The sequence below is a fragment of the Lutra lutra genome, chromosome 2 (genome assembly GCF_902655055.1).
Source record: "Lutra lutra chromosome 2, mLutLut1.2, whole genome shotgun sequence".
Classification (NCBI taxonomy): domain Eukaryota; kingdom Metazoa; phylum Chordata; class Mammalia; order Carnivora; family Mustelidae; genus Lutra; species Lutra lutra.
The window spans coordinates 55,704,124-55,719,409 of NC_062279.1; the positions used below are offsets into that span (position 1 = coordinate 55,704,124).

Below are 15,286 nucleotides of genomic sequence, written 5' to 3' on the forward strand. Positions count from 1 at the left end.
AGCCTTAGCCCATTGCCCCAGGCCGGCACCCCATGCTCCCTTTCCTCTGCCCTGGCACTGGACCACACTGGCCACCTAGCTTTGGCACCTCCAAGTTGACCAAGGCACTCAGGCTCCTGACTCAACTCCAAGGAGCGTCAGACCAAAGGGGAGCCAGGCAATTTAGAAAGGCTGAAGAGTTGGCACTGAGGACTCTCTGGGAAGCTAGAAGTTTTCCTACACAAATTATGAGGACACAGTGCTTGTGTTATCTCCTTGATATCCTAACAACCACATAAGTGGCACACTGTTCCTGGTTTATGTAGTAAACCTATTTTACAGATGAGTAAACTGAGCCTCAAAGACCATGAATGCCTTGTTCATAGGTCCTACTGTGTGAGTAGGGGCAGGAGACGTCTCTAGATCAATGGAACTTAGACTCGATTGTGCATGCTAACCAACGGGAGATTGCATCAAAATGGAAATTCTGGGTCAGCAGATGTAGAACCTGAGCTTCTGCATTTCCAGCCAGCTCCTGGGTGAGACCACACCTGCGGATTGGAGCTCCAGACCAGAGGTTCTCGGGTTTCAGCACCTTATCTTTACCTGGGGAGCTCCAAACATGAGGGAGGCCTGCCCTCCCCCAGCAGAGATCAGAGAGCAGCTGAGTGCTCAGGGGATTCTAACAGGCAGCAAAGGTTCAAGCACCGCTGCCTCGACCCAGTGCTCCTCACACTTGAGGGTGCAGCAGCATCCCTTGGCGGTCTTGCTAAAATGCAGATTCCTGGACCCTGCCCCCAGGGAATCTATTTGGAAGCTCTGAGTGCTGGGCCTGAGAATTTGCCTTCCTACAAATGTCCATGTGCTACTGACACTGACCGTATTAGCACCATGCTTCTGGTGGCCAGGCCATATTGACCCGTGATCTCAAAGGTGGTAAGGGACCAGCGGCAGCAGCATCCTTTGGGAACTTGTCAGAAATGCAAATTCTTGGGCCCTGCCCCAGACAGGCTGCATCAGACACTCTGCGGGGGTGGGGGCGGGCAATATGTGTTTTAGCAAACACCTTTCCCCAACCCAGGTGATTCTGATGCACTCTGAAATTGGAGAGCCTCCACTATTGACTGGCATCACTGCACCTGAAAAAGATTCCAACTCAGTCTCCTTGGGCCCAGGTTGGCGGGGGAGCTTGGTGCCCTTGAGGAAAGTCAGTATTTGGGACATTGGAGACCATTCTTTGGTTCCCGGGGAACCGGGCAGGCTGTGCCTGCTGGGCAGGAGCCAGTACAACGAGGAAGTCGGAAGTGCCTTTACTCGGCAGATGCCTCACAAGCTTCTCTCCACTGCGTGAACCGTCGGAAGCAAGAACATCTGTTAAATCCTTCTCACTTTCGTGTTTTGTGCGGAGTTAAGAGTTAAATTGCCAAATCCTGTCAGACAGCCATCTGTTGCCCCGGCAACACCCTGTAGCTGCTGGAAAGAGAGAGAGAGTGCTTTCAGGCATCAAGCCCTTCACCCCTCCCACCCCCCAGAGTCTCAAGTGAGCTGTTTGCTGTCTTGGTTTTCCTTCTGGAAAGAGAGAAATCTGGAACTGCTCCCCCAGGGCCCCTGAGTGCCAGAGATTACCACGTAAAATGACCGGAAAGCTAGAGTGTCGCCATATTCTTGTATTCCTCCCACCTGCGTTCTCGCAGCCGGCTGCTTTCTGTGCACCAGGCACTGTGCTAGGTGGCAGCCAGAAACAGCAAGGCAGAGGGATAGCTGCCTCCAGGCCACTCTGCATGTAGGTTTGTCTGTGGAGCCTCAGAGCCTTCAGGGGACCAGTGGAGCCTGGCCTTCCATTATAGCTCTGTTCCCTCTGTAGTGAGCAGATCAGGAGCAGCCGCCCAATCCAGAGCTGTGCCCACCAGATAGTGCCCACTAGCTGGCGCCCTTGGGCAGCCCCTTCAAAGAAGAGGAGAGGGTAGGAGATCTGGAACAGTTTGGTCCCTAATAGAAGAGGGTTGGAAAAAGTTGTGCAAGGTGTTGTGGACTGCAGGTGTTGCAGGATCCCGGAAAGGCCACAGACACTGAGTCAGAAGGCAGTGCCAAGACTGGCAGTCACGTGCAGGTGAAAGGCTTTAGAGAATGCTGCTGACATTATCCCAGGATCATGCCCTTGGCATCAGGAGCAGGGCTGACAGGTCCCAAGCTGCCATTACTGGAGAAACTGAGAAGATAATGGGCCTCTGCGCTGACAGGGGCCAGATCCAGGATAGGCAGGGAACACCTTGCGAGTGTAGGTCATGATGACAGGCAGGTGCAGATTGCTGGGAGACTTCTGGGGGCAATTACTAGGATTTCCTTTTATGATTGAGACCAAGATGATGTTGCCTGAATGCCTTGTGATGGTCGTGGTGTCGTTTCTCCTGATTGAAATTCCCAGGAGCTGTGACCCCACCTGTTCCCAACAAACTGGGCTGAGCTTGGGGTGTAGTGTGTCATGACTGTTCTCATGTGGGGAATCTGGGGCCCTGCACCTGGGAGCCATTGCTCCCTCTGTGTTTTCAAACCTCCAGGTCTGAGCTCCAGCCCTGAGTTAGGCTCAGCTTTGGCAGGACAGGCCCTGAGGGGTTCAATGCTCTTCAGTCTAGCAGAGCTGAGAAGAGGAAGCCCCAGGAGGCTATGGGGGTGCAGGGTTTATAGAATCAACCACTTATTTCTCCCACAACTAATTTTCCGTGCAAGGTGTCCCCTGGGATACATAGAGGCTGTGAGCAGTCTCTGCCCTGGGGAGGCAGGTTGGGGGAGTAAATGCAACCAGGACCCCCAGAAGAAGGTTCTTGGAATTCACAGACCCCTAGTGGTACCTGAGGGCTTGGAGCACCTTCCAGTCCGTGGACTCTGATGGCTGGCGATGCCTCACCCCGGGTACCCGTCTGGATACATTGAGCACTTCCATTATCACCAATGAATGTCAGCCTCTGACATTTGTGGATGGGGGTGTGCAGGAGACAGCAGAATCCTAGTATCTATTGAATAATTTTTTTAAAGATTTTATTTACTTATTTGAGAGGGACAGAGACAGAGATAATGACAGAGAGCACATGCGAGCACAAGATGGGAGGAGAGGGAGAAGCAGACTCACTGCTGAGCAGAGAGCCTGATGTGGGACTCAGTCCCGGGACCCTGGGATCATGACCTGAGCCTAAGGCAGAGGCTTAACCCACTGAGCCACCCAGGCAGCACCCCGTTTTTTAAAGATGTTATTCTATTGAATCTTTTTTCTATGCCCTTCACTGTGCTAGATGGCCTACACTTTCCTCACAGCCACCTTCTGTGGTGGGGCTTACGCCACCCATTTTAGAGACATGGAAACGGAGGTCTAGACAGAGGTTCACTAACTTGCCCAGGGACACAGGGCTATGAGCAGGGATTTGGACCCAGGACTGACCCCACATTCATGTTCTGCCCACTTTATTCATTGACTCAATTAATTAAAGGCTTATGAAGGGCCTACTCTGTGCTGGACTCTGTCGTAGGCCCTGGGGATTCACACTGAGCAAAAATCCTTGCCCTCGAGACATGATAAAGAAACAGTATAAAATAAAGGAAAACAGTGTAAAATAGTTGAGATAATAAAAGTGGCTTGGGGAAAACTAAAGCAGAAAGGGGGGAGGGGAGGCATTCAGCAGTGGTGGTGGGGAAGGACATTGCTCTTCTAAGCAGGGTGGCCATGGGGCACCTGGGTGGCTCGGTCGATTAAGTATCTCTGCCTTTGAATCAGGTTATGATCCCAGGGTCCTGGGATTGAGTCCCATGTTGAGCTCTGTGCTCAGCGGGGAGTCTGCTTCTCTCCCTCTCCCTCTGCCCCCCACCCTGCCCCATGCATATGCTCTCTCTCTCTCTCTCTCTCTCAAATAAATAGATAAAATCTTAAAAAAAAAATAAACAGGGCAGCCATGAAAGACCTTACTGAGAAACAGACTCAAGAAGAGAGTCATGTGCATCTCTGGGGAAAGAACATTCCAGGTGGAGGGAACAGGTCATGCAAAGACCCTGAGGCAGGGGCAGGTCTGAAATGGCTGAGGACTGCCTGCATGGCTGGAGCCATGCGAGTGAGGGGGAGGGCAGAGAAGGTCAGGGAGGGGACTGGGGCTCTGAGTGAGCAGGGGGCCACTGGAGGGGCTAAGCAGAGTAGTGGTGGCTGTACAGGGTATTCAGACTGTGGGAGCCCATGGTGGTTGTAGAGGACTACTGAGGATGCTCAAGATCAAAGAAAAGTGGATACGTGGAAATTCTGACAGGGGCCCAAACTGAGATTGTCAGTAGCTTCAAAAACAGACGAACCAGGATATAAGCCTAAAAAAATGGAGCAGAGGAGATAGGAGACATTGAACCTAATCCCCCTCCCAGGTTCCAAAGATGCAAAACACGAAAATGAAGCAAAAATAACTTGTACCTTTTAGACAGAATTCTCCTGGGACCACAGCCCCAGGAAGAGGCAGTCAAGTCTTTCTGTCTCTCAGAGCACCAGGGCTTGCCCCTCTTGGGGTTCACTCCAGCCAGACTCCAAGCCCCCCAGTGGCAAATCAGGCCTCAGATTAGAGGCCTCAGAAGCGCAGCGTGATTCCAGCTCCCGCAGCCGGTTCCGGGACTCAGTTTTATTATGCCATTTACTAGCCCCACCATTAGAGATAATATTATGCTCTGCAAAAAGGCATTTAAGCCTACTTGTAGTTTGCATTTTCTTACCTCTTAAAAAAGATTGAAAATAGGGACACCTGGGTGGCTCAGTTGGTTGGACGACTGCCTTCGGCTCAGATCATGATCCTGGAGTCCTGGGATCGAGTCCCACATCGGGCTCCCAGCTCCATGGGGAGTCTGCTTCTCCCTCTGACCTTCTCCTCGCTCATGCTCTCTCTCACTGTCTCTCTCTCAAATAAATAAATAAAAATCTTAAAAAAAAAAAGATTGAAAATAAGTCTCCTCTGTGCTCTCAGGAGGCACTCCTCCCTACTCCAGCACCCTTGAGGAAGTCGTGATTAGGCCAAAAGACTTCCTTCACTGTACCTTAAGGAACAGGGTGCAGTGAGATCAACATTTTAAGGGAGAAGCTTAATGCTCTCCCTCTGAATAAAAGGTGTAACTTTTACTCTAAAAAAAGGTGGTGTATAATTAGACATGCATTTGTGTTTGATGAATACAAAATGGCCCCTTTTTATTGTCAGTGGAATAAGAATGATTCTTGTGGCTCTTTGCATGGTGAAAGGTTCTGGCCCTGGTCACTGGCGTTTTCTCTCTCTGATGACATCCCTATATGACAGCAGGATTACAGTGGAGTTGTGGGGAAACAAAGTGACCATGGCCTATGATTGAAAGGTAAAAAGAGGGGCGCCAGCGTGGCTCAGTCAGTTAAGCCTCTGACTCTTGGTTTGGGCTCAGGTCATGATCTCAGGGTTGTAAGATCCACCCCCAGTAGTGACTCTGTGCTCAGTGCGGAGTCTGCTTGAGATTCTCCCTCTGCCCCTCCCACTCGTGCTTTCTCTCTTTCTCTTAAAAATAAATTAATAAATCTTAAAGTAAAATAAAATAAAAGGTAAAAAGGAGCAAATCGGAGTGCACATTTCTGAATTCTGACATTCTGGGCACTGGTTTCCTCCCTCTGGGACCAGAGTGCAGTTTTGTAAGGATGATGCTGATAGGAAGCTCAAGCCAGGTACGGCCTCTATCTGGGTGTGTCCACATGAATGAGATTATGCCCGAAGGGACAATCTTGACTTTCTCTGGGATTCCTGCCTTCCATCCTTCATCAGATGCTCATGTGTCTTGCTCCGAGTGCCAAACCTATGTCTACATTCTGCCTTACAATGAGCCCCCTCCCCAATTCCTGTTTCTGCCTCCAGCTCATAGCTAGTAAGTGATGAAGTATGCAACTTCCTGTCTAAGAGCCATTCTGCATCACTGACTTCTCTCCACCTCATGGCTCCCACCGTCATCCAAACCCCCACCCTCCCTTGTCTGGAATATTGCCAGTAGCCAATTGGCTACCCTGTGGTCTCCCAGCTTCCCTACTTGGTGGCACACAAAAGCCAGCATGATCTTCTTAATAGGTAAATTGGACCATGCCACTTCACTGTTTCAATCTCATCAGTGGTTTCCACGTGTAGGAAAAACCCAACTTATATGGGCTCCTGGGCTCATCTCAGCTTTTCTCTCCAGCCTCGTATTATGTCCCTGGTGCCCTGCTCACAGTGCCTCAGCTCTCCTGACCTTCCCCACCGCACCAGAACTGCATCCTTCCTCCTGTCCTGAGTGTGTTCACCCTAGATCTCTGCATGGCTAGCTCCCAGCCATTCAGTTCTCAGGACAAATGTCCCTTCCTCAGAGAGACCCCCCTGGCTCGCCAGTCCAGCCTGGTCATGTGTGACCATTCCCTATCCTGTCACCCTGGTTTTGCTTTCCTGCTAGCACTGCTGGGTGGTAGTTTACATGTTTCTCTCTTGCCCATCTCCAGAATGCCAACTGTACCCCAAGCTCCTAGAATAATTCCAACCACACAATAGGCCCATAAGTGGTATTTCTTCTTCTTCTTTTTTTTAAAGATGCATTTATTTATTTCGAGGAGGGAAGGGGCAGAGGGAGAGAATCTGAAGCTGAACCAGGAGCCCGATGCAGACCTCAATCCCATGACCCATGAGATCATGACCTGAGCCGGAGGCTTAACTGGCTGAGCCACCTAGGCGCCCCCGCCTTTAAGTAGTGTATTTCTTGAGGGACTGAATGGATGAGAAGGTGAGGCAGTTAGACAATAAATGAAAACTGGAGCCTTGGGAACTTGAGGAAGCTGGTTTTGGTGTCAGACTGGGTTTCCCGCTCTGTGTCCACAGACAAATCCTTTTATATCTTTGAGCCTCTGTTTCCTTATCTGTAAGTTGAGAACAAACCTCCCTTGCTGGACTGTGTTGGGAATCAAATAAGTTAACAATGCATGAGGGCCTCACCCACAGTGGAAATGTGGTGAGTTTTCATTTTCTTTCTCTCCAATGGAGACACAGGGTTATTCCCTGATCAGAGGAAAGGCCTCAGGTCTCACTTTAGTCAGGTTCTCTCCTGCCTTAGGAGAACTCAAGCCTCCTTTCTCCCAGGGTTGAGGCTTGAATACTGCCTGGTATTCATGGGTGAACAGGCTCAAGCTTTCCCTTGACATCCCTGAGGAGCCTATACTGAGCCAACCTGCCTGGGAAAAGACCTCTGTGCATTCCTGAGGCAGTCTGGACCCCGGGGGCAGTTTGAAGACAGGACCAGGACTAGTGGGAGTCAGGCAAGGCGCTGGGGCACAAATGAGAGGAGACTGTCACTTCCAGGGTTGGGGAAGCACGGGGTAAGCCCCTGAGAATGAGTGTCACCTTAAACTCTGTACTCTGTGCTCCTCATGGCTTCCCCCTAGTCCTTCCCTGATCATGGCAGCTCATGTTTGGAAGGGACACTAAGAAGCACTTCCCACCCATATCTGGATTCCTCCCAGAGCCATAGGAGCACAGAACGAAGGGGCCAAAAGAGTATCCAGCTGCATATCTGGTTGATTCCTCTTCCTCTTCTTCCTGTCTTTTCTGATATGGGGTGTTATAGAGTGAATGCTTGTGTCCCTGCTCCCCCAAATTCATGTGTTGAAGTCCCATGTGACTGTATTTGGAGATGAGGCTTTAGGAGGTAGTTAGCGTTAGTTACCTTTAGGAGGTAGTTATGGAGGGTGGGGCCCCTATCATGAAACTGTCGCTATAGAAGAAGAAGAGGCCAGAGCTCGCTCTCTCTCTCCACCTTGTGAGGACACAGAGAGAAGGTCCCCATCCGTAAGCCAGAAAGTGGGTTGTCACCAATATCTGAATCTGCCAGTGCCTTCATCTTGGACTTCCAGCCTCTAGGAAGACATTTATGAGACGTAAATGTCTGTGATTTAAGCTGTCAGGTCTACTGTATTTTGTTACAGCATTTGGAGCTGACCAGAACACTGGGCAAAACCAGTTTCCCTAGACCATCTACCCTTTGCTCCTTCCTATCTGCCCCCACCATCTGGGGCCTCAGAGAACAAGTATAGCCCCTTTCTATGTGGCAGCAGGGGGAGCCTGTCCCTCTTGCATTTCTGTGGTCTCCACATCAAGCTCACTTGGGAGAAGGGAAAGGAGAATTACTAGAAAGTGCCCTTGGCTGACCTGAAGAGGAGGGAAAACCATGCAAACCAGCATTATCCCTGTGTGAGCCCATGTCCAGGGAGCTACAAAGCAAACAGATGCCCAGGATGACTGAGGAGAGGTGGTCAGAACTCAGGGCACCAGCACCCCACTTCTGGCTCCAGGAGCCCTGGACAGGTATGGTCTCCAGTCTCTAGGAATGTTCGGCCCCCTTCTTAGGCTTGATATGTTCCCATTGAAGTGTAGAGGTAAAGGGAGAAGCCCATCCCCCAACAGGGATGGCTCTCAGGACTTGGGGCCTGCCCTCAGAGCTAGATAACCAGAACGCAAATGATCCCTCCTCACACCTCCTTCTGCTTTCTCTCTCCAGAGGCTTTTTGATTCTCGGTGTCACTTTCTCAGTTGAGGTCCTCACTCCTCTGCAGGATAGAGAAGAAGGAGTGAGTCACTCCATTCCAAGATGAGAAATCACAGGTGCAGATGGGCACCATCTTTGTCAGCTAGCCACCCAGGCCTGCTTCTCCAACTGGGAAGGGAGAAGGTTGGCTTGGGTGGTGGCCCAGGATTTTCAACCCCCACTTTCTATGACTTCTACCCCTGACAGAGGCAGGCATACTCCTTCCCACATAACAAAAGCCTCTTAAACTGCCTGCCTTGCTAGTGAATATTCCGATCTCAGGATGACCCCTGCCCAGAATAAATGGGCCCTCCTGGGAGAATGGCATCACCCACCAGGAGGCTCATTGTCACTTTTGATTTAACCAAATGAAGCACAGTGAAAACCAAGATGAACGACCTAATCACATAATTACATTAGTGCCGGCTCCGAAGAGTCAGCAGGCTCCCTGGGTCCCAGGGTTTGGTCCTCTGTTTCCCAGGCTCTTCACAGATGGCACATATAGAACATTCCTTTTCCAGATGACTTGTCTTGGTTATCATCCAGACAGAGAACTGAACCTCATGGAAGGCTGTTTGGAGTCCATTTGGAGACTGTTTTGGGATCAGGATTAGATAAACAGCAATAACAGACATTGAGATCTTCTAGCCTGACATAAATGAGGGAAACTGAGGACCAGAAAGGGGAAGTGACTTACCCAAGGTCACACAGCACATCATTGGACCAAAGCACTTTCCAAATCACTGTGTGTTTCTTCTTTTTGTTTTGGTTTAATACATTTAGAAAATGTCAATGTTTAATTACTAATCCAACTATAATCCACTAGTTCTTTTTTAAGAGTTAAAAAATCAGTTTAAAAAAAGAATAATGATATTGAGGTGATTCCAAGATGAGTTATACATGTTGACTCTTAATTTGGTATAGTTCAAGTTCCTGCATTTAAAAAAAAAAATAAGCCAATTCTGGTCCACAAGGATTTCCCCAGTCTCCAGTTTGGCTGGCTCCAGGGAGGGAAGGAGAGGCCCTCCCTCTGATGAGGTGAAGTCCCTGTTGGCAGGACCAAATAACCAGGGAGGCAGGAGAACATACTGTACGAGTGAGATTGGGCATTAGAGCAGGGGGTCAGTGACTCTTGGCAGGCAAGGTCTCCATCTGTCCTATACACCCTCTCATTTTTTCTTCCTGTGACTGTGGCATCAGTATCCCATGGTCTGCCTGTCTGTCTCCTGGGAGGCTGCCAGACGTTGACACTTCATCTCCCTGCCACTGGGAGCCTGTCACCACGAAGGAGAGTAAGTGGAGCAGGGGGCACGCAGTGGACCTCAGGTCTGCTACTCAAAGGTCCCTCCAGACATGAGGTGCTCAGCTGAGTGAAAAGACTTATAAGGAGAGAACAAGCTTCTTCCTTCTGATGGGGATGGAGATGTGACGGAGGCCTCACCCATATCTGAGAAGGTCAAGGCAGTTGAATTCCAAATTCTAGTCCAGTCTCTCCCCAGTGACCACTGGGATGGAGGATGGGGTGGAGGGGCAGAGGAAGCAGCCCACCATTTTGCTCTACTTGTTGGCTGTGGCTTCTGTGAAGTCATTGTCTTGACCTTCCTATTTCTTTGGCACCTGCTGAATTTCTCATGGAACACTTTTCAAGGGTGCAGATTTCTGATTCCCTGGAGGTTGCTGGGCTCCCATCATGCCTGAGTGTCCCTCTCTGCTGGCAATTGGCCAGGTACTCACCCTCTCCCACCTCACGTGAGCTCTTCACTTCCTTGGGAACTTCTCTTCAGAGTATAGGGCAGGCCTTGCTCCATACTTTTTGTAGGAGGGCTGGAACTGGTGCACCAGGACCAAGAAGATAGGCTCAAGGCAGGGCTAGAGATGTGGCAAGCCACTAGTGTCCACCCCCATTATTCACGTGGTGGTGCATCTCAGGCTAGCTGAGAATAGAGGGAAACAAAACCAAGGAAGTGACCACTGGGATACGGAAGGTAATCTAGTCCTTGGGCCACAGAGGGATGTTCTGCGGTTTCACCACTTGTGATTAACCAAGTGGTCCCTGCTTTCCTTTCTGCACCCTTCCCACTGGCAACAAGTAGCTGAAGAAGAGGATCCTCAAGGGAATTCAGGAGATGGCAGAACAAACACAGGCCAGGAGCCAGGAGACCTGGGAACAAATCCCAGTGAGGCACATCTCTCTTGGATCTTCTTCATCCGTAAAGGAAGGGGCCAGATTTCCTCCCATTCTACCTCTAACTTTCTGTTATCTTTGCAAAGTGAGATAGGATGTGTTACCTCATTTGGTTTAAGTGGAAGGAATGACTGACGGCTGGAAAGGATTGGGCTTGAACTTCTGGGTTCAGAACCCCTTGACCCACACTTTGTGGCCCACCCACTTCCTTGCCAGATGGTCCCCAGGCCTGGCACTCAGGTGGTACCCATTTCCTGAATGAATAAATGGAGGCTCCCTTTCTATATGGATGGTCTTTGGACTCTGTTAGTTTGTGATGACTTCCATAACTAAGGGCCACAGCCTGGGGAGCTCAAACAGAAGCTGATTTTCTCACAGTTACGAAGGCGGAAAGTCTAAGACCAAGGTGTGGGCAGGGTGGGTTTCTGGTAGGCCTCTCTTCCTGGCTTGAAGATGGCTACCTTCTCCCTGAGTCTTCACAAGGACTTCCCTCCTGGGTGTGTATGGAGGGAGAGCGATCTCCGGGGTCTCTCTTCTTGTAAGGAAACCGATCCTATTGGTTCAGGACCTCACCATCACAATCTCAACCTTAATTACCTCCTTAAAGACCCTACCTCCAAATCAGTCATGGTGGGGCTAGGGCTTCAATATATGAATTTGGTGGGAGGGGGCACAATTCAGCCCATAGCATCTATCTTCTCACTGTGTCTTCTTCTGGTCATCCCTCAGTCTGTCTGTATCTGTCTTATTCTCCTCTTCTTATGAGGACACTAGTCATATTAGATTAGGACCCACCCCAATGATCTCATTTATCTTAATCACTTCTTTAAAGATCCTGCCTCCAAATTCAGTCACAGTCTGAGGTGTCAGGACTCCAATATATGAATTTGGCCCATAGTGGACTCCTAGGTAGCCATTTCTGGGAGTGACTTTCCCATAAACAGGATAACTTCAAATTCCAGGGTGCCTGTGATGGATGAAACTTGGGAGAGCTATCAGACCTCCAATGCCATGGAAGGTAGTTTTGGAGATCCCTAGAAGACCAGCCTAGTCAGTGGTGCATGACCCTAAATGTCCCTGTGTCTGTGATTCACTGAGTCACACCCTCATAGCCCTCAGCGTCCTCATCTATAAAAGGGGAGTAATAATAACTATTTCAACTATATCACAGACTCAAAAGAAATAGTAGATGGGGAAGTGCACTGAGTTGCATTCATTGATTACTCCGCCTGGTTTTTGGATAGGTGGGCCTTTTGGTCCAAGGATGGGTTTCTGTGGCTCATCAGACAGACTTCTCTACAGAAAGGAGGCCTGTGAGAGTAAGCAAAGCCAGTCTTTCCTGTTTAAGAAAGGAGAGTGAGGTGCACTCTGCAGTGGGAACCATTGTATTGTCTGAAACATGGCTTCCGGGAACCATCATTCCTTTTATTCCAATCATTTATCTCTTCTGTTTGGAGGGATAATACCTTAAGTCATTATCATCTTAGTGTGAATTATCCTGAACAATTTTTTTTCCTCAGTGACAAGAAGGATTTGACGGGCATGTGAATCCTGACTATGTGGGAAGAGGGAGAAGCCGAGGATGGGGAGGTGGGTTCCCAGCTGGTCCCTGGGGGCTCCTGCAGGGGTAGGAGGAGCCTTGCTAAGCTGTCAGCTGGACAGTCTGGGCAGCACTAACCCACTGGAAGCTGCCTGAAGACTAGCTTGATCACCGAGTGACTTTTCCAGTGCTTTCCCTAGGGCAACCTACAGTCTCATTCATCCACTGATTGATTCTACCCACTCCTTCCTCCATCTATTTCTTACCCCCTCCCTTCCATCTAACCTCCCTCTCTCCCTTCTTTCCTTCCATCCGTCAGTCTCTGAAAGTAACTGAGCATGGCCATGAGCCCAGCCTTATGTGAACAAGTCCTGCTCTAGGAGCTCATGATCTTGCAGAGGAGACAAAAGGAAAAACAAACACAAACCACAAAACTAGGACTATCTTACAGTGTGCACTGGGTTCTATAGTGACAGATGCTAGGGGAGAAGGGGAACAGAGGAGGGGCACCCTCCCCGGGGGAGTAATGATGGGGGAAGGAATCAGAGTGAATTCTCAGAGGCCATGTTTGGGCCGGGTCTTGAATAGTGAGGGGTTAATCAGTTGAAGGGGAAAGGGCATTTTAGGATTCTGTAGAGCATGAACAAAAGGAATGAGGAACGTTTGGCTTAAGATGTGTTGAGAAGGGATGTCTTGGGATGGAGAGGAGGGAGGTGCAAAGGCAGGTGGCTCATGAGTCAGCAGCCCCACTTCCTTCCTGAAGCAGGAGAAGTCTCAGCCATCCCAGCTCTGACCTTCTTGCTGGGCTGGTGGGCCTGCTGTTCCCAGATGGATGTGGCCTCCGCACCAGGCCCTGCCCAGTGGGGCTCTCTGCAGGGGTGACAGCAACTAGGAGGTTGGTACATCCAGCACTGGTTAGGTCCAGTCAGTGTTAATCCAATGAAAGCTGCTGACTAACCGCTGGAGGAGACTAGACCCCAAATGAAGGAGGCTGCCGAGATGACTCAGTCACCTCATTCAGCCAGCCTCAGCTACGTGCCTGCTGGGGTCTGAGCCAGCTGCCACACAGTGGCAAGGATGGGAAACAGGACCACTAACTTCCTGGAACTTACAGGTTGGGGAAGGAGAGAAACTCCAGGGATGCCACTAGATAGAAAGTGATGGGTGGGACAGTATGGTGGGAACAGCGACTCCATGCAGTCCTCATACTGACTCTGCTGCCTGGAGAGTGGGTTTAGGCTCCTTTCCCTGTGAAGAGGACCATGAGTCTGTATATTGTCTAGTCCAGCATCATAGCCCCCAGCCCATTTCCCAGGAGCCAAAGGAATCACTGCATGGCCACTGTGTCCCTGCCACCATTCTGACAAGGCAGCTTCACACTGAAATGAACATGCAGGGCTACATGGAAATGCAAAGTGTCTAGTGTGGGCAGAGGAGACCAAGATCTGCAGATCTGCATCTCATCCCGCCTCTCTGTCACTGTGAACCTTAGACAAGCCTCTCTACGCTCCAGTTGTTTCTTTATAAAACTGGTTTACTCTCATGTTCTTGACATCCTCTGGGTGTCTGTCAGAGAAACAGAGCCACAGGGATCAGGTTCACCTCCCAACTCTGCCACCTACCACTTGTGTGGCCTTAGGCAAGTTACTTGACTTCCTGATGCATCAGTTTCTTCATCAACAAAATGGGACCATGATGGAACCTACCTCACAAGTCATGTTAATTGAGTTAATACACATGAAATACTTAGGCCTGAATTTGACATTATTCTGCACTCCATACATGTTAGAAAGCAGAGAGAAAGAGAGGGAGGGAGGGAGAAAGAGAGAGAAAGAAGCAATCCTGAAGAAGAATCACAAAACTGGAGCAATTATACTTTCTGTTTTCCAAACTTACTATAAGTTATTGTAAGCAGACAGTATAATGCTATCATGAAGATAGATAGGAGGGTCAGCGGAACAGAACTGTCCAGAAATAAATCCTTACATTTATGGGCAATTAATATTTTTTGAGGGTGCTGGGACAATTCAATTAGGAAAAGACTAGTCGTTTGAGCAAAGGGTGCTGGGACAACTGACCATCCACATGCAAAAGAATGATGTTGGGCTCCTACACTGCATCTCACATAAAAACCATCTAACATGGATCATAGACCTAAAGGTAAGAATTAGAGCTGTAAAATGCTTAGAAGAAAACAGAGGAGTAAATCTTCATGACCCTGGGTTAGGCAAAACATTCTTAGATATGATACCAAAACCGCAAGCAACAAAAGAAAAAAACTGACAAGTTGGGCCTTACTAAAATTAAAAACTTTTGTGCTTCAAAGAACATCATCAAGAAATTAAAAAGACAGCATATTGAATGGGAGAAATATTTGCAAAGCATATATCTAATAAGGGACTGGTATTTAGAATATATAAAGAGCTCTTACAAATCAACAATAAAGAGACAAGCCAATTTTTAAAAGGACAAAAGTTTTGAATAGCTATTGCTCCAAAGAAGATATGTAGATGGCCAATAAATACAGGTCAAGATATACAACATTATTGGTCATCAGGGAAATGGAAATGAAAATTACAATGAGATGTCACTTGACACCAACAAGGATGACTAAAATAAAAAGACAGATGATGGCAAGTGTTGGCAAGGATGTAGAGAAATTAGAATCTTCACACATTGTTGCTGGAAATACAAAATGGTATAACCACTCCGGGAAAACAGTCTAGAAGTGCCCCCCAAAAGTTACACTAGGGTTACAATATGACCTGAAGATTCCTTTACCAGGTATATGGCTAAGAACATTGAAACCATACATCCGCACAAAAACTTACACATGAATGTTCACAGCAGCATTGTTCATGGTATCCAAAGGAGGAAACCACCCAAATGTTCATCAACTGATGAATAGAGAAACAAAAGGTAGTATAACCATCCAATGGAATATTATTTGGCAATAGAAAGGAAAGAAGTATGGATATGTACCACAACACAGAAGAACCTTGAAAGTACTTTGC

The 15,286-nt window shown here is 48.8% G+C and overlaps 1 protein-coding gene and 1 long non-coding RNA gene across 2 annotated transcripts in view; both read left to right on the top strand.

The window, feature by feature from the left end:
• The window catches only part of LOC125092940 (uncharacterized), a 28,358-nt gene extending 21,724 nt beyond the window's left edge, over nt 1-6,634 (top strand). The window contains exon 3 of the long non-coding RNA XR_007125109.1: nt 6,598-6,634. This is a non-coding gene — a long non-coding RNA (uncharacterized LOC125092940). The remainder of the gene's footprint in view (nt 1-6,597) is intronic.
• The window catches only part of XKR6 (XK related 6), a 296,537-nt gene that overhangs the window by 237,551 nt on the left and 43,700 nt on the right, over nt 1-15,286 (top strand). The window lies entirely within an intron of this gene.